At 34.5% G+C, this 25,523-nt stretch overlaps 1 long non-coding RNA gene across 6 annotated transcripts; it reads left to right on the top strand.

The window, feature by feature from the left end:
• Positions 1 to 282: 282 nt before the first annotated feature.
• Positions 283 to 6,890, top strand: LOC114278717 (uncharacterized). Of its 6 annotated transcripts, XR_014342654.1 has the most exons (9): positions 283 to 713; positions 881 to 2,146; positions 2,245 to 3,275; positions 3,759 to 3,823; positions 4,167 to 4,234; positions 5,463 to 5,514; positions 5,646 to 5,784; positions 6,302 to 6,386; positions 6,538 to 6,890. It is a non-coding gene; the product is annotated as an uncharacterized LOC114278717 (long non-coding RNA). The 6 variants fall into 6 exon arrangements; XR_014342652.1 differs by lacking the exon at positions 5,463 to 5,514; XR_014342653.1 differs by lacking the exons at positions 4,167 to 4,234; positions 5,463 to 5,514.
• Positions 6,891 to 25,523: the final 18,633 nt, after the last annotated feature.

Genomic DNA, 25,523 nt, shown 5'->3' on the forward strand with positions numbered 1-25,523 from the left:
GATTTAAGGTGTGCACTCCTAAGGTAAATTTCACGAACTATTGTGGTATATATGTCAGTATGGTGAAAGTGTTAATGAACTATTTGTGATGAAAATTGTCACAAATCATTTTGATGAGAAAAGTTAGTATAACATATTGTCGAATTTGTTACAAAAGTTGTAATTAAATTTCGTTTATTATGATAAAGTGCAGACAGTATGCATTTTTTGTAAGAGGTGTAGACCATAACGGCAACCATTCTAGTATTCTAATGTTTACTATAATTTCCTTGGTTTCACTACAAGAAAAAGAGGATACAGCGACGTTTTTTTTATGACGTTTTTCGAAAACGTTGTGAAATCTGTCCAGATTTTTCAAATTTCAAAAACAATTAAACTAAACATCTAGTTTTGTGCGCTGGTTATTTTTTTTAAACAGTGGCTCAAGGCTATTTTATTCTGATTGAACAGAGGCATTGAACAGAGGCGTGACTTTAGGAAGAGAGAGAAATCGAGGCCTTGGATCTTCGAGGCATCGGAGCTTGGATCTCCATCAATTCTTCGGTTGCTTGATCTGAAAAATCTTGTTCTACTCTTGATTTGAGCGTATATCTTCCTGATTGCGCGAAGCCCTAAGATCTAAATCGATCTAGGGCTCAATGTTAGGGCTTTCTGCAGCATATATCTTCCAGATTGTTTGAATCCCTATGATCTAAATCGATCTAGGGCTTAAGGTTAGGGTTTTCTGATATGGATTTGCTACATTCACACAAGATCTATAAAATTTCATGGCCAAAAACAACGATTTGGAATTGTTTTCTCTTGATTTAGTTGATTTCCAGCTTCTTTTGCTTTTGTTTTGTGTTTTCTCTTTTCGTTTTTGTTCCTTTACTCTTTCTAGTCCTTGTATGGAAAACTCTTCTCTTTCATCAGATTGAGCAGCAGCAATAGTGAATCGATTTATCTAGGGTTTCGAGTGCGGTGTTAGTGTCTCTGATCATGTACGGGACAAGCAAGTGGCGTTGGATGTGGATCGTTGGAAACAGTGAGTAGAAGCTCAATGATGAAGAGATGTAGATCTGCTCTCTCTTCGATCAGGTCTGTTTTCTCTCTCTCTCTCTCTCTCTCTGTGATCTGCTAACATGGTAATATCATATCTGCTTTGTCTCTCTCTAGTCCATTATTTTGCCTTTTTTAGGAATCTCATTCTAGCATTTCTTGCTTTCTAACTCTCCTAATAATCAGGTGTAGAGTTCCCATGTAAAAGTTTAAAAGAAAGCTTGCCCGTGTGACTCTTTTTTTTTTTTTTTTTTTTTTTTTTTTGAGTCTTATTAATTAGTGTCCTAAGTGAGATCATTGATTAACAAAGCTTTTATGTCAATGAGCCCAATAAGTTTGATGAACAAAACAGCCTATCATATAAACCATATAGCAACTACGAAAGACAAATACACTGACCGATGGAGGAAATGGAAATATAATATATGTTCCACAAGTTTTGGCATATTTTGAAAGTTATTTCTTATTTTTTCTTATTTGGGCTGTCAAAGGAGTTGCATATATTTGGCTAGGTTATGAATAAAATCAAAAAAACTTGAAGGTGAGATTTTCATCAATAATAATATAAGTTTTGTATACTTACATATTTTCTAATTTGTAATTAAAAATTCAAATTTCCCACTTTTAAAATTAATTAGTATCACATTATTTTGTGTGGGATTTAAGTATTGAATATTGCTTGTGCACCATATTTCCTTGTTCAATGTTTTGATAAGAAAAATAACTCTATTGTTGAGAAGAAAATCAAGGCTTGTAAAGCAAGATCATTCTTAGAACAAAGCAGAGTACACTCCCATTTCCAAAAATTCAAACACACCTAAAGGGAACAAAAGTCGCAAGCACAAGTAATTATCCTGTATTTTAGGAATGCCATGTTCATGGTCCCCAAAAAAAAAAGAAGTTGACTGCCAGAACTCTCAATTCATGGAAAGGCTTTATGACAACAAAAAAAGATGGAAAAATTCAAATATTGTATCATATACAGATTGGTGACCCTGGCTTATCAAAGGTAAAACAGCACACTTTAGTGTCAAGGGGTGTTTGTAGAACCTTACCTTGGATGGCACCTGAACCTCTTAGTGGAAAGAGTAACATGGTTACAGAAAAGGTAAGATTATTCTAAGCTAAGAGGTTTTTAATTTCTTCTTTTAGTTTCTTTTGTGTATATTATTATTATTATTTTTTTTTTTTTTTCCTGCATTGTAGATTGATGTTTACTCATTTGGGATTGTCATGTGGGAATTGCTCATGGGAGACGAACCTTATGCGGATATGCATTGTGCTTCTATAATAGGCATGCACTGATATATCTGTCTAGTTTTGAGCATGTTATAAGCTGATGTTTACTTAAAGTGTGAGAATAGTTCTTTAGAATTCATATGTGCCATCCATCTGAAGAAGAAAAGAAAAGGTAGAGAACAGAAAATAGATTTTTACTGTTATGTATAAAATATCATATTCTGGAACTGACTAAGGAAAACAAGAACTGATTAAATGGTCTTTTGACAGGCTTATCTTGTCACTTTCTATATCCGTACTTTTCTTTTCCTTTATTCTAAAAAAGCATGTCACTCTCCTCACTAACATAGCCTCTTAAGTTCCTTGGTGTAATGTTCCTCAATCCAAATCTCTTGGTATAATTGTTTTCACTGTAAGTTCTGTTATGTGCTATATTTTGTGAAGAACTGTGAGAGGTAGGTAACATTTTTTTTTTTTCCATTCCCTTTTTGTTACCCAGATGAGGTGTTGCCTGATTATAGTAGTACAGAAGATCAATTATCTAAGAGGTTACTTTGAAATGTTTTTTCTTTTTCTTTTTTTTTTTTTGGAGGGGGGGTGTGAAAGTAGCATTTCTGTTTTGGTCTAAGAGCATGGACTTTTAGTGTTATTATGTTATGTTAAAAGTTATGTCTGTATCTAGTTTATCCCTCCCAACACCTTTGATAATCAGGACCAGCATTGGGGTTCCTTTTTTTTTTTTTTTTTTCCAGCATTTGAGGTTTAGCATTTTGAACCCATAGATATAGTTTTTTTTCTTTTGTAAATTGTAAATGTAAATTTGATTGAATGGGTTCATAAATCTATTTCAGGCTGCGAGATGAAAATGGTCACATTATTGAGCACACTGAGGTAAGATTTCCAAGTGTTGGAACTGAAACTGACATTGAGATTTTCTGGGGTGTAATATGCAGTAATTTAGTGGCCAATAACTTCACAGTGGAAAGTTCAAACAACAGGTGATTCTCTCCCTGCTTTATGCTTTTGTTTTTATTACATACGATTCTGAACATTCAGTGAAACAACACTAAATGAAAGTTTCTTTCCCGTTAAATTGTTTTAGCATTGAACAACATGAGTTGGTTACTAGCACCTGCTTGAGCAGTCAAACATACGTGACAGTGCTGCTTATGATGCTGATATGATATGTGCTCATAAATATATGTGAAATAATGATGATGGCACCTTTCTAGTTTTGAAGATATGGAATATTTCATTGATCTTATCTATAGTCTAGATATCTAGTTGAATGGAATTTACTGTATATAATTATGTTTTTGTGTTTCAGTATACATTATTTCTCTTCTACATTCTTTATAATGGTCTTGTGTATTAGATTTGATATGATTGCCTGATAACTAAAGAAACACTAAAGATTTTTATGATTGTTCGACAACTAAAGGAAACTATTACAATAATATGCATTCTTCCTCTGCTTTCAGTGTTCTGCCTTCTGGATTGAGGTGTCTTCAAAGGAATTTTCCCTGTAACCGCAATTCTTCTGTCTGTAAGTGCAGTTTAGAAATTTCCTAAACCATGATTCTGAGAGTAAAATATGTACATCCATAATACAAGGATAAATGGGATCACATTTATTTGAGATCAGTGTATGAATTTTACTCATAAATTTTTAATATGCAATTTTGAAACATAGATTATATAATTTGGTGTAGTGGACAGAATGGACTCAAATTTGTCTTTCTATTGTTGACAGAATTCCCAGCCATAAAGTGCATTGAACCCATAAAACATATATGAACAACGAGATATGGCTGATATTTATTTTTTGTTAATTGAATGACCTAATTGAATTCAATCTGATAATTTTTTTCTTTCCTATTGATTGACAGATTATAACTTTTCAATTAAGTGCAGTGGTCCACAGATTTCATCTAACAATCAGATTATGATTGTTGTGGTACATATGATTCTATTTCTATAGAATGATCTTTTTATTTTTATTTTTTTAGTTTTAAATATATATATATGTTTTAATTTGTGCATACATGTTAATCATATAATGTGTGACTAAGTAAAATTTAATAATTATTCTTGCAATGTGATAGCAGAATTATATCTTAAAAAAATACAAGTTGGATGGATCTCCATCACATTTTTAACTAATCAAAATGTGTGTTTTATTCGATCACCTTGTCAATTGCACAATCGAAATGATTTTTGTCTATTCACGACATGTCATGATTGTTGTTTCTAAGTGCTAGTATATGTACTAGAGACTAGAGTAATGAATTCTTATTGTGAAAATGCGCCCATATCCAAGAATTTTTAGTAGTGAGAAGGGAAAAAAACCGATATAGTCAATAAATTGTGGTTTAGTGGTATACAACAGCTTGCAAAAGATGATGGTCAAGAAGACCAAAAAACCCAAAATCAGGAATTATTAGGTCGAAAGAAAGATCATGTAAAGATGCTACGACCAAACCGGGCCTGAATCACTAACACTTGTTTTCATATATCTTGTGTGGATAAAGTCTATTAACTGAAAGCATATCTCTAGGAATATTCCAAATGTTTGCATTTGTTTTATGGGTTAAAAATTGGCTTCCCTGGGTCCACACCATGTGCATGCATTACTTTCTTGTATTTCTTGACATTTTCTTTCAGGAATTAGAGTTTCTTATATGGAATTTTGACTCTCTCCACAATATATTACAAAACTGTGTTGTTGCCATTGCATCTGAATAATGTCCAGTGCCTTGATCTTCTGGATAAAGAAATAGAACTAAAATCAAAGAAAGTGGGTCGTGGAGTCAGCACTGGTGGAGGGCAGAGTTCATTAGGATACTTGTTTGGGGGCGGAGAGACTACCAACAATCCTCGTCCTGTGCGGAGCCAGGGGCAGGGATCAAATAATGGGCCTCCCCAGAAGCCTGCTGCTGCTTCACAGCCAGCGGATAACACTACTAGCATTTGAATGAGTGATGTGAGATTGTGGGTTGAGTGAGGTGAGCTTCCAGTTCATAACTAATTGTTTATTGTAGTTTAGTTTATTGCAGGTTGACTGGTTGTACTGTAGGGAACGCAATTAAGTGATGTGAGATCCTAAATAGGATTGAGTGTGGTAAGCTTGGAGGGTTGAGTGATGTAGCCGTACAGTTTTTTTGCCTAACTGTTTGTCTATGTAGGTTGGCTGGTCTTTGTTATTAGGGATGGTGGGTCGAGTGATGTAAGACTTAGGTTTGTGAGTGTTAAGTATTGAGAGATACACATTGTTTGAAGTATCTTGCATGCCCTGTAAGTTAGTTTTGTATGCATGCTTCTTCTGAACTATTTTATCTTAGTTTGCGTTGATCCTTGTGTTTTTCCAGGCTCTATCTCTGAGTTCTAGTACTTGGCATCCACTACTTTGAGGATAGTTCGTCCAGCTATGACTAGATGTTGTTGCCTCTACAGTGCTCTGCCTCTTCTATCTACAGATTCTCTGTTGTTGCTACTGGATTTAGAAAGGTTTTACACTTGAGCATCTTTGTTATCTGGTTAAGTAGTAGATTGTGTTGATTTCACCTTTCACATATAATTTTGATGTAACTTTTATTCCCTTCAGCATTCCATTTTCTGAATCTGATCTGTGCAAAGCCTCTAAATCATTTAAGGTTTCCTTATAGTGGTTAATGAAATAGTGTTACATTATGTGTAGAAAAAGAAATGTTACATTTGAGGTACCCCTGTTTCAAGGTTGAAATAGTGTTACATTAATGAAACTGGATGAGAGAGAGAGAGAGAGAGAGAGAGAGAGAGAGATGAATTCAAAATTCCTAAACCATTATATTGTGCTTTTCAATATTTTGATGTCATGCTAATAAGTGTATATACTCTGTTCATTTGAGATATAAAATTAGTAGCACAAATTGTTTACTTTTTTTTTATTTATTTTATCTAAATAGATAGTTAGCAATTGTTTACATGTTTTATCCTGTACTTTAAGCTTTATACTCATATTGTATATGTTGCTTTTGCTTCTCAGAAAGCCATTTCAAAATTAAGTCTTGGGTCATCAAATGCATCTGGTTCTTGCTCATCAAAAGAGCATCATAATCAACAATATCCAGGTTTTTCCTTTTATATACACATTTTACAAAACTTTGTTACTTTATTATGTTGACTGAACTCAAAATTTATCTATTGCCAATCCTCATATCTATTCACTGCACATCTTTTATTGGCTTTGTTTTTTTTATTATTATGTTTTACGATTGGCAGACCGAGAGGATTGAAGGCAATGGGAAGCAACATGGAGAGAGATTCAGAATGACGGTGAAGGATGGATGGGGGTTGGGTGTTTTGGTTCCCTTTCTTCTTATTTCTCTTCTTTGTTCTTTTTTTCCTCTGATCAGACTGGGGGGTTGGGTGTTTTGGTTCACTTTTTTCTTATTTTGTGTTAATTGGGGGAGTGGTGAGAGAGAGAAGAGGGTAATGTTATTTTGTGGCTTTGTATGTAAGGTAGTAATTTTTTTATTGAGAATTGTAAATTCAATTTTTAGATATGTGTTTTGTGGATAATGGTAATTGGATATTAAATTGAATGAGAAAGTGAATTGATGCTGTATTTATTATTTGAATGGGAGTTATTATTTCATATTAGTACTATTTAGTTTTATTACAGGTGTTCTTTTAGTTCAATCACAAAAATTAGCACAATTTCCAAAAAAAAAAGAAAAAAGAAGATAAGACGGCGTTTTTAAAATGCCACTGTAAAGGTTGGAATTTTTAAAAATAAAAACATATGACGGCGTTTTAAAAACGTTGCTAAATCATAGTGACGTCACAGTACCGTTAGGATAGGACATTTCGCGGCGTTTTTAAAACGCCGCCTATTCTGATGCAGCGACATTTTTCAAACGTCATAAAGTTATAGCGACGGCCGCGTCGTCGACGTTTAGTATTAAACGTCACAAAAAGAATTAGCGACGTTTTTAATACCTTTAGCGGCGTTTTTTAAACGCCGCTAAAATCCTGATTTCCAGCAGTGTTTCTTAATCTAGTGCGATATTACTTATTTTGTGTCTCATATATATATATATATATATAAATTTTAAAAAAATAAAATAAATAAGAAAAAAAAAACATTTACTATGTGTTAGTATAGTAACCAAAAACAAAATATATTAAAGAGCCAAAAATAAATATTGAGCCAAGAACAAGACACTAATTTAGTTTAGTTTCAATTTTGGAATTAGTTTATTGATTTTTTTTTTAAATAGAAATTACTTTGACAAAAATAAAGACCAAAAAGATATTTTTAAATTTTACAAGATTATTTTCGTCTCCAAAAATATAGAGTAATACTAGAGACCCACACATGTACCCACAAATTTATCCACAATGATGTGGCATAAGAGTTGAGTCTATCATAACAAATAAAAAATGACACATATCTTACCACATCATTATAAGTAGAATTGTAAGTATTTTTTTTACGATTTCAAACATTTTCCTTTAAAAATTTTCAAAAGACATTTTAAAAATCAAAACAAACATAGCAAATTCACCTAAGCCTACATCCATGGATTATCACTTATGCACCAACACTTTGATCCGCTTAATTTATTGCACTAACTTTATTCTACTCCAATTTTCTTTTTTTCACAGCAACGATCACTGTATCACTAAGCTACCTTAAGCTACCACTTCAACTATAAACTTCCATTTTCCATTCAAAATTCAACATACGTTGAATGACTGGTATAATGTAATTTTCAGACAATTTACTGTAAATGGTGAATGCAGAATAGTTCTCATTATATCTAACTGTTGGCAAACACGGGGGGTGTTTGTTGGAGCTTTTTAGAGTCAACTTCTGGTTTTTGAAAAACTATTTTGGACTGTTTGATTAAACTTATTTCAAACAGCTTTTGATTTTAACAACTTATTTTAAGTCAAAAAAGCAGATTCTGAGAAGCTACTCACCCCTTGTTTCTGATTATCAGCTTCTACTGTAAACATATTAATTCATGGTTATACTCTTAGATTTTCTTATTTTTTATTTTTAAAAAATAGAAAATGACCAAAATGGATTATAGAATATTATTATTATTTTTTATAAGAAATGTAGATAAATAGTGAATAACAAAAATTAAAAGTTAATTGAAAAAGTTACTTCACAGCTTATTTAACAAACACTACTCAGCAACTTAAATCTATAATCCAACAGCTATACCAAATAAATTAACAACTTCTGATTAAAATCATAATCTATAATCTATTAAGCTATAATCTATAATCTGTTTTAACAGTTATACCAAACAGGATCACTGAACAGCTAGATACGGATGCAAAACTGCCAAACATGAAAAAGACTACAAAGACAGAAATCGCTGACAATATTAAATAAATTGTTTTATGAAACATAAACGTAAATACTAGATTTTTTTTTTTTTTGATCAGTAAAGAAAAATTTTATTAATTAATATGAAATTAAAGGTACAGTAAGATGAAATGCACTGAGAGAGATTCGGAACGTACAAAATATCCCTACTACTGCTACTCGCAACCATACAACGAACCCCTCGACCTCACGATTTTTTTTAAACAAAAAAGTTAAGAAGAACTTAACAGAAAATAAAATATATGATTCCCCACAAAATCAACCTACCAAAACATCCAAACTGCTGAAATTAATTTCTAACGCCCAAGCTGGTATCTCAATTATTTTATACACCTACTACACTTCCAAAGCCCACGCCTATTCTGCTGCACACACGCCTATTCTAATGTAAATACTAGATATGACTACCATATGATATGAATACAGTGATATGATAAATTTTAGTATACATATATATATATATATATATATGAGTATAACATATTGATATATTTGTAAAAAAATGAAAAAAAAAATTATAATTTTTAATATTGTTATAAATAAGTTGAAAAAATTGTAAAAACAAATTCTTCAAAAAATTAGATGTTATAGTTTAGGGTAATGCTATGGTACACATATATGCAAGTTATGACATTTGTGAGTTTGATTATCACAAAACAAATGTCATAACTCAATTATATGGAGTCATAACTTAAAAAAAAAAAAAAAAAAAAAAAAAAGTTATAATCAAACACCACATAAGATATAACCAAAGAGTTCTTAAATCATAACTAAAGTAATATTATAACCAATATCACAATGAATCATAATAACCAAAAGCCACAAATGTGGTAACTAAGTTGTATATGTAACATATAATTTCCCTATAGTTTAAGTGTTAATGGCCAATCACCTTACTTTTTGGTTTAGACAAAATACAACATAATTTTATAGTTTGGGCATAATTTTACAAACCTTCTTTTTAGTAAAGTGAAATAGACCAAAACTAAAACAGGTTATGTGAAAATATAAAGATAAAAATAAAATAAAATATGTATTTCAATATAAAATAGATGACAATATTATTTTTTTTTATCTATATGATTAAACAATTACTGATGAATAAATTACTAAGTATTATATGAGTTAAAATTTTAAAGGAGCCTACTATAATTACACCAAATTTGTAGAGCTTATTTTTTTTTTTTTTTCAAACATCAAGCGAGATCAGTGTAATTTACCCTCACTTTTTTAGTAGGTTTGATAAAAATTTTATTTCAATATCAAAGATAAATTATTTTTATTGTCTTTATACTTTTTTTCATACATTGAAATTGGATTTTAGTAATTCTTATTTCTAAAAATTATAGATATGGATATTTTTTTTTTTCTTTTTGATCGGCAAAGAAAAGAAGACTATTGATGATTCAACATGAAGAGGAACATACATCAATAAAGACAAAACAAGAGAGGAAAGAAACAAGCAACTCATCCCAATCCCAACTAAGTTGGCACTAAGATGACTACACACAACACTGCTAACTCTAAACCAAGTTGGTGAGGAGCCAACAAGAAAAGAATGAAAACCAGATAAAACAAAAAATACACCAGACCAACAACCCCTGGATTAATTAACCCCTACTAACACACCTTCTAATCTGATTGAGGTTGTATACAAAGTCACATATAGGCGCTGTTCGGCAACTCCAATTTGAGACTAAAATAGCATCAAAAACTAAAAAAAGCCAAATAGCCTCAAATAATACCTAAACCAATAATTTATATATATATATATATATATATATTTAAAAAAAGAAAAAAAGATAAGCTAAAGGGCAATCGACAGCCTACATTGTCAACGTGACAGTGTAGGTACTGTGCATAGACAGCTATCCCACAATTGTTAAATTACAATTTGGCCCCTTTAGATTAATTTTGAAAAATGGGAGGTTAGGGACAAATTTGTTATTTTAACTTCAAATATCATTTGAACACATTTTTCAATATAACAACTCAAATAAAAATTTATCCCATCTTTCCAAATACAAAAACTAAAATAGCCTACCAAAATAGCCAAATAGCCAAAAAGCTTAAAAATTAGCCACTTCCCAAACGAAGCCATAGAAAACTGCCACTCCCTAGATGCTGTTCTGAGCCAAAGAGCCACTATATATTTAATAAGATCCGAGATAATCTCTACATCAGCTACTGTATTATTGAATACACAGTCATTTCTTAGCTTCCATAAAGATCAAAGGGTTACAAGATGGACACATCTCCAAATCACCTTCTCTTTCTTCTTGAACTGACCACCCTCCCACCACTACAACAAGCAATCAGCTGTGTCAGGCATGACCCAAAACAGACCCCACCATTCTAGTAGAGACGACCAGACCTTCCACACAAAATGGCAATGAAGGAGCACATGTACCACCGACTCATCATCATTCTTACAAAAGCAACACAGGGTAGATGTTCCTCCGGAGAGGACCCCAATTTTCTGATATGAAATACATATTTGACACATTTATAAGAATACAACAGTTTAATAAATTCTAGAAATAAAATAAATAATAGTATGTAAATAAAAAATTTATATAAAATTTTTATATATAATAATGTAACTTGCATGATGTGATCATTTTCAACCACATTCTTATACTAGGGATCGCCATTACATTGTGCAACAACTTCTTGTTCAATTTTTAACACTTCGTTACAACCTTTCTTCAACTATATGATGGTCATTTGGGTATAAATTAGGTCTCTTTTGATAATATATTATTTTAATAATTTTTAAATTTTTATAAAAAAATATAAAAAAAAAATAGAGAGAATAATATAACAACTTATAGTGATATAATTGACAAACGAGACTTTATTATAAGCTAAAATTTTGATAATCAGAAAGTATAAAGCAAGAACATCTCTTCTTCACTTTTAAATAATTATTGTTTAAAAATTTATTTAAGTTACGTTTGTCTCATAAATTATAAATACAAGTTATATCAAATAATTTGACGCATGCATAAAAAAAACAAAATAAAATACAGCCAAAATAAATTACGCCAAATAAGTTCACGAGGGTCAGGTCAGGGGTGAGGACAAGTGCCAGGAATAAGAATTGGGGTGGCATGGTGTAGCGGGCCGACCCATGCCCCACCGTTGTCATTCCTAAACCCAACTATCATCCTCAGATGAAACTCATTTACTTTGGATAATTTGGAAGGACAGTACACAGATAAATCTGGAGGACAGCAAGGCCACCACAATTTTTTTGGGAAAATAATATCACAGTAGTGTTAGAAAGAAAAAATTTATAGAATTATGAAAAAATACATTATTTTTGAATTATTATTATTTTATGCTTTTGTGAAAAATTATTTTAATTATTAAAATGCATAAATTTTAATACTGATTTATAATTTTTTTTTTGATACCACTGTGATGTTATATATATATATATATAATATATATTTTTTTAATCACAAATATTATTTTTTAATTTTAATTGTTGAGTTTTAATATTATTATTAAATTTTTAATTGTATTACGGATTTGGCAACTTGACAAAGGCCGGGATTAAGCCCCTAGGTCCTAAATTCAAAATCTCCTTAAGTCAATCTCTTGGACGTAGCACAGTTGGATAGAAAATTATCCTCAAGCAGTTTCATCACATTTGATGTGGATTCAATATTCTCTCACTATATGAGTTTTGATTTAAGCAGATTTTGTCTTGGGAGATGGATGTAAATTCTTAAGTTGTAGTCTCTTAACTCAGAGCAGACAATAGGACATTCTGGTGATTACTATAATGGGCACTGTCTTGAACTTGCGAATTAGCAGAGGATTTTTCTGTAACCAAAAAAAAAAAAAAAAAAACCGGAAGTGAAAGTTAATTTATATTTACGAATTTGGATAGATGGAGGGAAGAATTTTACCAAGGCGCAGTCAAAAGTTTGGGGACAAGCGTAAAAATAAGAGTGGGGTGGCGTGGTGTAGTAGGGGCCGACCCATACCCTACCGTTGTCATCCGTAAACCCATCATCTTCACATCGAACCCATTTCCATTGCTTTGCATGATTTGGAAGGGCGGTACACAGACACATCTGGAGGACGGCACGGCCACCACAAATTTTCTGGGAAAATAATATCACAGCAGTGTTAGAGAGAAAAAAAAATATATAAAATTATGGAAAATATACATTATTTTAATTTTTTTTTTGAGAAAAATTATTTTAATTATTAAAATGTATAAATTTTAACTCTGATTTATAATTTTTTTTTTCTTTTTTGATACCACTGTTACGTTATTTTTCCAAATTTTTTCTATTAATAAGTTTTCATTTGGGAAATAGGTTGGATTTTTAATTTTTTGGCTATTTTAACTTCAAGTTAAAAAGTCTCGCTTAAAAATGATTTTTTAACTTTTTGTAAAAAAAAAAATATAATAATTATAAATTAAATATAATATTTTATTTTATTAGATTAAAAAAATATATTTTAATTTTTCATAACTAAAATAATACTAAACCCAATCAAACCTTTCTATCTAAACGAAGCCTAAAAGTTGAGAGTACAGCACTAGAGGTCAACCTGAACAGGCTGGCCAGACTAGGCGCCAGAGGTAAGGTAGTACTGGTGTGATGCTAGTGGCACCGTGCTATCATGAAACTTATTAAAAAAAAGTTAACAGCAAAAATAAATATATATATATATATATATTACATTTGGATAAATTACACTTATCTTCGAACGTCCAAAATAGAAAATAGTTAAAAATGTATAAAGTGTGTTATATGACAAAAAATAATAAGAGTGAAATTTAAAAATGTATATTAAAAATTTATTAATTTAATGAGTGAATGGTAATATAATAAATGTATTAAAATATATAATATATATATATTTCATAGAAGTACAATTTCCCTTTTCTCTCTCTCTCTAGAGTTGGCTAGAAGTAAAAAAAATTAACATCTCAATTGGGGCCTCATTTGGGCATTTCACTTGTCAAAATTTTAATGGTTTGACACTATCGGCTCTACTGTGGTTACTCTTAGCTTATCATAATTACATATATCTTTTTTATAATTTTAAAAATTATACAAAGCCTCTGTTTGGGAAGTGGGTTAGCTTTTTAGCTTTTTGGTTATTTTAGTTTGGGCTATTTTAGCCTAGTTTGGAAAGGATTTTTTGACTTTTTGATTTTTTTAACTTTTTTTTGTGAGAGAGGATTGTAATGATCATGGGTTGAATTTGATGTTTTATTTTTTGTGATTAAAATAGCCAATTTTATTTTTTGTGGCTATTTTAGCCAAAAAAGCCTGGCTTTTTTCTTCCCAAACGGAACCTTTGCTTTTGGAAATAATTGTCAGATTGTCCCTTCTATCAGAAGAACGTTACAAAACTAATCACAAAGAGTGAAATCAACAATAATAAACACTAGGGCAAATTACAAACACCCCTCTCGAGATTTGATAAAAATACAGATTCTCTCTTGAGGTTTGAGAAATTACAAATTATTCCTGAGGATCAAATTTTCATGACAAATTAGAAGAAATTAGGGAGGAATCTGTATGAAAATAAAAACCTCAGGGGATAATTTGTTATGGAAATATAAACCTTAGGGGTGAGATATAATTTCTCAAACCTCAAGAAAAAATCTGTATTTTCATCAAATCTCGAGGGGGTATTTGTAATTTGTCCTAAACACTAAAACGTCCAAACTACCTTTCTCATCCTTTATAAAACAATACAAATTCTTGTAACCATTTCCTTCCAACTTTTCAGTACCTATAAACTTTTTCCCCCAAACATGACAATAATGAGAATTTTTTTACTCCAAGTTAATTTATATATATATATATATATATGCGGAAATGATGAACATTTTTTTAAAAATTTTAATTTTTGACACCAAATTAATTTTAATTTTTTTTCATACTTTTTTTTTTATAAAAAATTGATTATGAAAATTAAACCAAACAAAAAGTAGTGTTATTACTCACTTTCCCTATATAGTGTATATATATGTTTTGAATTGCTTTGTACTGAAAAGGTTGGTTATGATAGTATAATACCATGACCTTTAAATAATAATAAAAAAAATAAAAAATAAAAACCACAAAAAGAAATAAAATAAGAATTCTAATAGAAAACAAAAAGAGAAATAAAAAGAAAAGAATCTAATATGTTTGGTTTTAATTTTCTAGAAATTGAATTTTTTATTTTTTAAATTTTTTATTTTTAATGAGTATTTTTTAAAATTTTAAGCATTTTTTTTTTACTTTTTTATATGCACCTTACTTAGATTATCTAAAAAGTAAAATATTTATACAAAAATATTTTAAAAAATCAATACATATACAAGAATATGAAATGTACTGAATTTTCCTCCTCCTTCTTCTTCTTCTTCTTCTTCTTCTTCTTCTTCTTCTTATTATTATTATTATTATTATTATTATTATTATTATTATTATGTATTTTGGTATTTTGTGATTTTTTTTTTAAAGATTTGTTTCATAAATATTATACTTTTTAAGTGTATTTATGTTGGTCTATATAAAAGTTAAAAAAATTACTTAAAATATTAAAAAAATTTAGTGAAAATAAAAAAATACGTATATATATGTATATATATATATATGTTTTTTTTCTTTTTTTCAATAGTGTAGCACGGTGGGATATAAAAGTTTAGTTATCTAACTTTAAATTTAGGGAAAAATTTATTTCAGAAATGGTTTTGAAAAATAATTATAAAAAATGGTAAATTTTATAATATTAATAATTAAAAATATAAATTTTTTTTTTATAAATGTGTAATAATTCCTTAAATTTAAATGTAAACTCACTTGGAGATAGAAACTGACAATAGCATTGGATAGTAGGTCATTAATTCATCTTCCTTTTGGATTCGGTGGGTTAGATGAGACAATGTTGGAATAGTTGGGTTAATAGAGCGAGAAAGATGGAATAAGGTATTTTAGTCATTTACTTTTGACACCGTTTGGAACAAAGTTAACAAAATGGGAAATCTGACTATTATTTTCAAAAGTAAAGGAGGTCTGTGTAATTTTTGAAATTAGAAGGGAGGGATCTGTAATTAAGGTAAATCTTAAAGGAGGTAAGTGTAATTTACCCATTATATTTATAATAATGCTATAGCATTCTGGTTTAGACCCGACCCATTTGATATTTTGAATCCGGGTTTCATTGTTATAAATACTTATCTATGTCTTACTTCCCCTTATATCTCTTTGAGTTTGGCTTTTGGGATGTGTTGATTGCGTTTGGAACAGATTGGTAGTTTGTTTTTCAAACTTTTGTTAGCCAGATTTTTATTCCTTCGCTCGATTGCCACTTCTTGTGCTTGAACGGTCTTTGTAAACCTCCAGTACTTTTGCAGGTCTACAAAAATACTGGAAGTTTGCATTCTTCGCTCCTTACACACGAGCAACAACCTTTATTTGTAAAATTATTGAGAATTTGTACTCTACACTCGAGCGAAGATTTTTAGGCTCAAGCGGTAAAATTTATTGTGTCTGGTTGCTCGAGCGACACATCATATGCTCGAGCGAACTGTACGTATATCAGTTCGTAAATAGCCCTTTTTGAGTCACTTTTTCACCTCTATCTCTCTCTAATCATTTCAAAACCCTAATAGCTATCTCTCTAAAACTCATCTATTTCGCTTAAATCCATCTAGATCCGTCAATCTTTTTTATGTGTGCCTTTGTTAAAAAGATAGAGCTCGGCGAGTGTTTCGTTCTAATCGGAGCAAAGTTAGTTTTGGGCATTTTTGAGTTCCCCACTCTCTCTCTCTCTCCCTCCCTCTCCCTCTCCCTCTCTCTCGTGTTCTAGCTTGAGGTAGGGATATCTCCATTCTTTTGATGAGTTTTAACTTAGCTATTTGTTATCTCCATTCTTCGAAATGATTATGATGTTGGAAATAATGTTGAGTTGGGTAGAAATGGTTGATTTTGATGCTTGGGGTTGATTTTGGAAAGAAAAGAAGTTTTGCTCTAAATGCCTCAAATGTTGATTTTGTTTAGATAATGAAATTGATGTTGAAATTATGAAATTGGATTAATATTGATGAGGATAGTAGAGTTGGATATGTATTATCACTCACCTTTTGAAGTTTGTAAAGTTTATCTTTATGGAATATAAATTATCTGTGTAGAAATATCTATTTTAGGCTATTAGTGGAGGATAGCTAGGATTGTTGTAGAAATTGCATGAGAATTAGGGGAATCGAAACTATCTCTCTCATTTATTTGCATCGGGCATTATTTTATATTTATACATTGCAAATGTCTATTGTTTTGAGGAAATGGGTGAATCTGGAAAGGAGCTATTGTTATTTCAAATAAGTTGGCCTGTGTGTCTAGGGTAAAAATCTTGAAAACTGCGAGTATATATAGTTGCTGTCCTATGGATGAAATATCTGTTAAATGGCAATAGTAGTGATTATATAGTTTACATTTACATGGGTGCCGGTTTATGGTTTCTTGCGACTAAATTTCTGTGAAATGTGATACTATTTTAGAGATTTCCAAAAATATGATTCTTTGCCTTGTTTTCGCCTGAAAAGAGAATGTTTTATGAACTGTGATATTCATTTGGCATTGCATGATTTTTGGAAAGAGATAATATGTTTTGGCACAAGCATTGCATATGCATTCACCTTATAGCTTTGTTAAGATTCATATAATGTGCTGGATTATTTCTACTATGCTTTAGCTTACCCTTTGTGGGAAAAACATTTCAGGTGTTGATGATATACCTCTGCCAAGGCAGTAGCTTAGGAGGACTTGTAGCGAGAGATTCTTTTGTATATTTATTGTATTTTTTTTTGTACAAGCTAAGGGCTTTAACTGTATTGGACTTAAGTCCACTTTGTTGTAACTAAGAATTATCTTGGAAACTTGTAAGCCTTTAGGGCATTTATTTATCTGTTTTACTTTCTTATCTTATCTCTTGTTGCACACATGCTATAGATTTAGGATTAGACTTATGAATTTATACCTGCATATGTCACCTCTTGTACAAGTGATCAGGATAAATGAAAGAGAATTATTTCATCATCTGTTGTTATGTAATTAAAATCGTGGATGGTTTCTAGCAATTATTTCGGGGAGTTACAACTTGGTATCAGAGCGTACTGGATTTGAATGCTTTAGGTATATGAGAAGTGGTTATTACCACAATGTGTTTGTCTAGCTTGACAGAGGTATTTTCATATATGGTATGCTTATGTGATAACATGCTTATGTGGTTATATGAGTATGTGATTTAATTCCTAAGCTATTGATTAAGTCTGAGTTTCTAGAAGTCCTATTAGAAAAACACTTGATCACTGCTATTTCTAATTAGAACTCTTGCAATGTCGCGGGATGATCATTATCTAGGAAGGAAATTCATATGTGTTTATGTGATTACGTGTTTATGTGGAGTGAATTACTGTTGTCCACCACATTAGGACACAAGTGAGTTAGCTTCGACACAGTTGTAAATGTGCTAATCTCTTTTGTCACCTTCATTAGAATGTCAAGATGTGGATGTGGTAGTGGTAGGTGTGGTAGGCCTAGAAGGCATAAGGTGCCTTTATTGAATGAGACTCCGGTGCAAGAGGAATGGGTTGGTCAGGCTAATGTGGCCGAACTAGTTGGTCAACAGGCCATGGGTGCTTTGGCCCATGAGATGGTCGGAGTTTTGTGGGAATCTATGGACATTCTCAGGGCTGAGAATCAAGTCCAAGCCCAAGTTGCTGAAGTGGGGCCATCATTTTTGAAGAGGGAAGGAGCCACTGAAGGTGGATGAGTGGTTAGAACAAATGGTGATGATGTTTGAGATGCTTGGCATCGGAGATGACGGTTTGAGAGTGACCTTGGCATCCTTCCAGCTGAAAGGAGATGCAGGTCAATGGTGGAAGTATGTTCGTGGGCACATTGGGGTGACTTGGAAAGCCTTTGTCAATATCTTCCAGGACAAGTTCTTGCCTCCCACTGCTAGGGAGAAGTTGAGAGATCAATTTCTGAAGCTCAAGCAGCTTAGCTTGCCAGTAGCTGAGTTTGAGGTAGCTTTAACAAGCCTCTCTAGATTTGCACCAAAACTTGTGGCGATTGAGGAATGTCGTTGTATTGAGTTTGAGAAGAGATTGAGGATTGGGCTTCTTTTCAAAGTAGCTGGGTCAATGATTAGGGACTACAGATGCCTTGTGGATCTTGATACTATAGTTCAGCTGGAGGAGAAATGGATAAGGGGCTCCAGGAGGAGTCAGGAGGTTTAAGAGGAGAGTCGGGATAGTATGAGGCAGAAAGGTCCCGCTCCACAACAGTCCTAGGCTACACAGTCTTGATCTACCTTTCCTGTGCCGAGTTCAGGTTCAGGGAGAGGTAATCAGGGAGGCTTTTCTTGTTTCAAATGTGGCTAGTTAGGTCACAAGTCTCCGGCTTGCCTGCAGAAAGGAGAAAGGGCAACAGTCTGCACTGTCAACGGTTTGTTCTTAGAGCCAGAGTTAGGGGAGGGGGCAGCCACCTACCTGTTATTAGTGTGGGTAGTCAAGGCATGTGAGGAGGTTTTGCCCTCAGTCAAGTGGCACACCTGGTGCGTCTAGTTCGAGGCAGACACATAGAGCTTGTTTTTTGTGCTCCTCGGAGGGGTTTAGTTTTCACGGATATGATAGCTCTACATTTCGGACTCCCATGGTTCTGAATCTAGTTTCACAAGTGCAATGTGAAATAGAAAAACACAAAATGAGAGTCCAAATTTGGAAAATCTTTGAAAAATCGATTTACAATCATAAATGCCAAAAATGGGCTGCAATGCCAGATTTCAGAGTCGTCACCTAAATATTTTTGAGAAATTTTGGAAACCCATGACTCGTGCCAAAGGCTACTTGTCCGTCATAACCAAAGTGTCTCGACTCTGGAACTTAGGTATGAGAGAGGAAGGTCATGAATTGAGCACCCCACTCACCCGATCAAAGATCAGCCTCTACTAATCATGATGTGATTTTTATGTACATTGTATGCTCTTGTTCCCTCATATGTCCATTAATCAAAGTCATCCCAATTTAGGCAAATTAGCCTTCATCCACAAGCATTCAAGAGGTATATTAAATAAGCACTTAGCCTCATGGTAAATATGCTTGATATGGCAACACAAACATACATGCAATATGCTAAAAGAAGAAATGCTCACCTAGTACTCAACTGAGGCAAGCCAAAATAGAAGATAATAGTTAGAAAAATGCATGCCCTAATATGCAAGTGATTAATGCAACACATACAAAATGCAACTACTAGGTTCAGTTTATTAACATGACATATGGCTTAACTCAAAGCATGCGAGGGTGCACGCATTCAAGTAAGTAGGAAATGACAATGATGTTAGAGTGATGAACCGAACCCGGTGCATGCAAAAATGGATATTTACACATGGTAATGATATGAAACCAAAATATGATACTACATGCAACCATCATAAGTAAGTAAATAAACGGGAGAAAGAATGGGGGTCGGAAGACATACACAATATCACAAGTGTGCCATCATACAAGAGGGTCCGAATAAATTTCCTAATTAAACTAAATATTACAACACCAAAAGTAACTAAACTAACTAATTATTACTGTGGAAGTCGAGTATTAGGGGATGTAAAGAGGCCGAATATTATTCTTAGAGAATCGAGACATATACATTGCATTCAGCTTCGTCTTATATAAATTCAGAGGTATCCTAATCGGCCATAAAACTAGTTGAGCGAGGAGCCGAGTAAATAATTGCATGATGGACTAAAGGTGGGACCAACCCTGAGGCACAGAGGAAAATATAAATAGACGAACATCAATCGAAGAGAGGTATGTGAGAACAAGTAAGCTTAACTTAAGATAGAAGTAACCAAGAGAGTATATATTGACTTATCCGTCAGAGTGCTAATTTTGGCACCCCCGACCGGAGTGTTCATTCCTTTTCAGTAGCTAGCTGAGGATCTCGAGCGTCCCATTGGATCCAAAGAGTATTTTCAAACCACTTCTCCACAATTGGCGCCGTCTGTGGGAATACTCTAGCATATCCATGGCGGGCGTGACGGAAGATCCTCTGGTAGTCGCTGACAACCTTACGCCACAAGTCGATACCACTCCAAGCACCATGCTGGGACTAGAAAACATTACAGCACGAAGAGCCTTGAACTTCGATTCGGCTGATGAAACAATGCAAGCGATTATGGATCAGGCAAAACAAAACGAACAAAGTTTGGAGAACATGATGGCTGAGAACGAGCGCCTTCAACATGATTTGGCCTTGGAGGTGGCAAAATTCCAATAGGCCGCGCGCCAAGATCTGCCACAACCTCTGAGAAAGGATGGTCGATGACCTCGAGTTCGGAGACAAGATAGTGGCAGCGATTCTGACTCCTCATCTCCAGAACCCAAAAAGAAGGGGCGAGTCGAAGTCTCCAGTTCTTCTGAAGGAAGTCCGCGTGCACGGAATAAGAGACGAAGAAATGATTCAGATGAAGAGGACCAATATGACCCCTTTGTGGGACGGATTGCAAGGGCAGTACTACCCAAAAAATTCAAGGCTCTATCGTTCACCCTATACGATGGAAAATTGGGTCCCACTGACCATATCCATCACTATAAGCAATCCATGAGGTTGCATGCAGATGACAAGGCTCTTATGTGCTGGCTATTTCTGAGTAGTTTGGGACCATTGGGTGTCAGATGGTATTATAAGTTGGAACCGACGTCGATTAAGCGCTTCCATCAATTACAGAAATCCTTTAGGGCAAGATTCATCACCAATGAGGTCCAGCCGAAGCAAGCCGACTCTCTCTGAGCAATGCAAATCCAACCAGGGAAAACCTTACGAGTGTATTCGGCGTGCTATTGAGAATGCTTTAATCTTGTGGATGATGCCTGCAACGACTCCATGGCCATCACCGCCTTTAAAATAGGGTTGCATCCTGACAGTGCCCTTCACGGTTCCTTGACCAGAAGCCCCCCCAAAATAGTCTGGTCGTTGATGAAGAAAGTCGAGGAATACTGCAAAGTGGAAGATGACGCCCTGTGGGTTAAAGCCGGGCACAAGGCTAACAAGACGGCCCCTTCTGAGATCGTTCAACTAATTAATTATGCACCATCGCGGAGCCCTGAACCGCAGAATCGGGCTAAACGAGATAGAAGACGGGATTCACGCCGACCAAATGACTAATGTTCCCACCGAGCTAGTGATCAATTTCAAGTGGATATCTGGCGCACAAGGCGCGCAGACAAGAAATATACAGAGTTGTCGGAGCCAATCAACATGGTTATGTCTAAAGTTCACCTTTCGTTCTTCAAATGGCCATAAAAAATGGTGGGACCTCCCGACACGAGGAGACGGGATAAGCGGTGCGAATATCACAAGGACCGCGACCATGATACCGAGAGTTGTTTTGCGTTAAAAGATCACCTTGAGGAATTGGTACAAGACGGTCGGCTTAAGCAGTACGTCTAAAAAAGACAACGCAACCAAAACAATAGCTTTAAGGCAGGATTCACCTCCACTTGGCGTAATCCATATGATATATAGCCTGCCAACGGCATCCGCGATTCATGCAATTCAGTCGAATCCTGACCCCTAAAAGTAAATCACACCAGCCAAACGGCCCCATGAAGCTCCGAGTATTACCTTCGACGATTTTGATTTGATCGGCATAACGCTTCTCCACATCGATCCATTGGTCATCGAACAACGCATAAGCTGATTCATCGTTGAACACGTTCTTATTGACCAGGGGAGTACTTCAGAAGTCATGTACTACAAGACCTTCATCAAACTTGGGTTCACTAAGTCGGACCTGTCTCCAGCTTATTATCCGTTATTCGGCTTCAATGCTAATCCAGAATACTCGTTGGGCAAAATCACACTACCAGTTTGAGCAGGCTCTCGAGCAGTGGACATGGAATTCTTGGTTGTCAAGCTGCCTTTGTCATATAATCTCATCATGGGACGGATTTGGCTACATGCCATGCACGCCGTACTAAGCATCTATCATTAACTGCTCCGCTTCCCGACTGAATGCGGCATTGAACAAATTTGTGGTTCCCAAAAATCGGCACAAGCATGTTATCTTCTTGCCACAAAGACACCAAGAGAGCTGGAATTGAATTCTATTGAGGTGTCGAATCAAGAGAGCCTCAACGATGTTGGACGGCTCCCAAGTGAAAAGGCCACAGAAGCCCTGGATTGAGTTGAAATTGACCGGAATCCTGACAGGTTCTTCATGGTTAGCACATCCTTGAATGAAATCGACATGCAGCAACTAATTACCTTCTTACTCAGAAACCTTGATGTATTTGTGTAGACACCCCATTTTTGACCGCCCTCAAGACTTGGACGTCACCGTTTGAACACTAGGTGATCATCCATGTTCGTGTTCGTCTTGAGTTCTTGGAGGTTTTGGTCGCGCGCCTTGCCACAAGACCCCTCGACTTGTTTGTTTTGTGCTTGGTTGTATATCAAACACTTGTGTTTTTGCTTCTGAGGGTAAGGAATGGCTTGTTGGACATCCCCACAACTCACCGGCCTTGGCTTGAGGCCACCGACCCTGTTTTCTTGCTACCAGCCAAATATTTTGGTCTGCCGGCAATGTTTTTGGTCTGCCGGCCATTTTTGTTGGTCAATCGGCCACATTTTCCAGCCAACCCCTTTCCATCTGCTTTTGGCAGATATTTTATGCCAGCTGTCACAGCTGGTATCCACAATACACTCCCTCCATACACGTGTATGGAGGGATTTGCTCCCTTATGTTAGCTTATCCAAGAAGCTTAGGAATTGGATTCCTATAAGAGGAGGCCCTCTCCTCCCTGTCCAGAGGTTGAACAATCTGATATATATGATATATATCACTCTCTCTCTATATCTCCCTCTCTCTCTCTTGATTTGTGTGCGTAAAAGTGTTCTAAAGGGGTTTTTGTTCTTAGTTTTGCACTAAGACACCTAGTGTTACACCATACTTCAGTTACTAAGGTCTTGAGGGGTTGATTTCAGAGTTTGTGAGTTAGTTTTGATCAAAAGGAGGTGCTGGATTTGGTGTTCTTGAAGTGTTTTTCAAGAGTGAGAACTACCTCTTTTATTCCCCATTTTTCCTTAAGCTTTTAACCTATCTTGCATGTTGTTTTGAGCTTAGTGTATAACTGATAAAAGTTCTGTATTTTCATGCTTAAGATGTTTCATTAAGGTCACTTTTGGGTTGGGGGTTATTTACACCCTCTTAGGCTTTGTTTGGCCTCTTTTTGTGCCTTTCTCTTTGGGCTTTGGAACCCCCTTATTTCAACCTTCTCACCACTGAAATCCAGAGGATTTTCAGTGGTGGAGAAGTGGTTTTGAAGTCATGTATAGGGGAGGGACACCCCTCTCCCTTTGTGTCTCATTTGCTTGTGTTTAAGGCTTATAAAGGTAACATGCTTGCTTAGCTTTATTTGGCTTCATTTCAGTGGGTATTTGGTGTTAGTTTATCATATTATACCTCTATTTTTGGTCGGATTGATAGCTTATTGCATGCATCATCCACTTGCTTTGTAATCCCCTCTATTGTCATAACATGTAGCATGCATTTAGACCATCATGCTTGCATGTTTTAGCTTGACTTCATGAAGCTTTTGGCCATGTTGTGTCATATTTAAGCTCTATTTGTTGTTGATTTGGTCATGTTTTCCATGCTTTGTATAGCCACCATGCATTTTAGCTGGTTAGCTTTGGGTGTGTGAGTTATTCGCATGCTTTACTTGGGCCATTTCAGTTATTTGGCATCACTTGCCATGATATTTCAGTCCATGTTCCATGCTTGTTTGCTTGCATTTTCCATCCCTTCAATGCTTTGAAGAGTTATTGTTTTGTGCTCCATGTTTGGACCATTGTGTATGTCTCCATGATTAGGTCTTTGGGATGCCATCTCATTGGGTTTTGGGGCTTATTTTGACATGTTATAACTCTGATTTTATTGGCCTAAGTCATGCCATGTTTGGTTGTAATGGGTGTAGTGCAATTCCCTCTTTTGGCCTTGTGTATGCTTTGTTTTGCACTCGCCTTTCTTAGCATGTTTTGGCCTTGTTCCATGCATGTTTTAGCCTTATTTTGGTTTGCTCTGGGACTATTTTAAGTCATCTTGGCTCTTTGGGGCTTGGTTGATATGGCCATGGTTTGAATCCCTTTGTTAGTCTTGAGTTTTGGGCTTTATTGCATGCCTTACTTGCATGACTCGGTTGATTTGACATCATCCTTTACACATTTTTAGAGCTTGTCATGCTTGTGATTTGTCCATATTTGTCTCTTCTTAATGTGCTTAAGAGTCGACTCTTTTCATGCCTAAGTGTTGGACCTTCACATGTGCACGTTTGGGTGTGTTTTGTCCATCATTTCTTGGCACTTTGGCCACTATTTTGGACATGGCTGAGGCCTATCCATCCTTAGTGTAAGCCCATGGATCATGCATTTATGTGTTGTTGTAGGCTTACCGCATTGCATGCTATCGCATCCTTGTGGTTGGTATCATTGTTGCATGCCTATGACTTTGTGTATTCCCACACCTAGGTTGCATTGTAGTATTGCATACTTGTTGCATTGCCATGATGTTTGCATGTTAGGTTGCATCACATTGTATTTGACATACTCATGTTACGTTGCCTTACATTCCCATGTTGCATTGCATTGGTTATATGCTTTGCATTGCATATGGCATACATATATTGCATTATGTTTGGTTTGGGGTGTCAAACCAAACATGAGGAATGAGGGACGTTCATACTTGGAGTGACGAAACGTACCTCAATCCTCGGTCGCCGACACTCTTGACCCAACATGATAGAGTGTGTAGCATTCATTTGTTTGTT

This window comes from Camellia sinensis, chromosome 10, assembly GCF_055761805.1.
Source record: "Camellia sinensis isolate YWXY chromosome 10, ASM5576180v1, whole genome shotgun sequence".
Classification (NCBI taxonomy): Eukaryota; Viridiplantae; Streptophyta; class Magnoliopsida; order Ericales; family Theaceae; genus Camellia; species Camellia sinensis.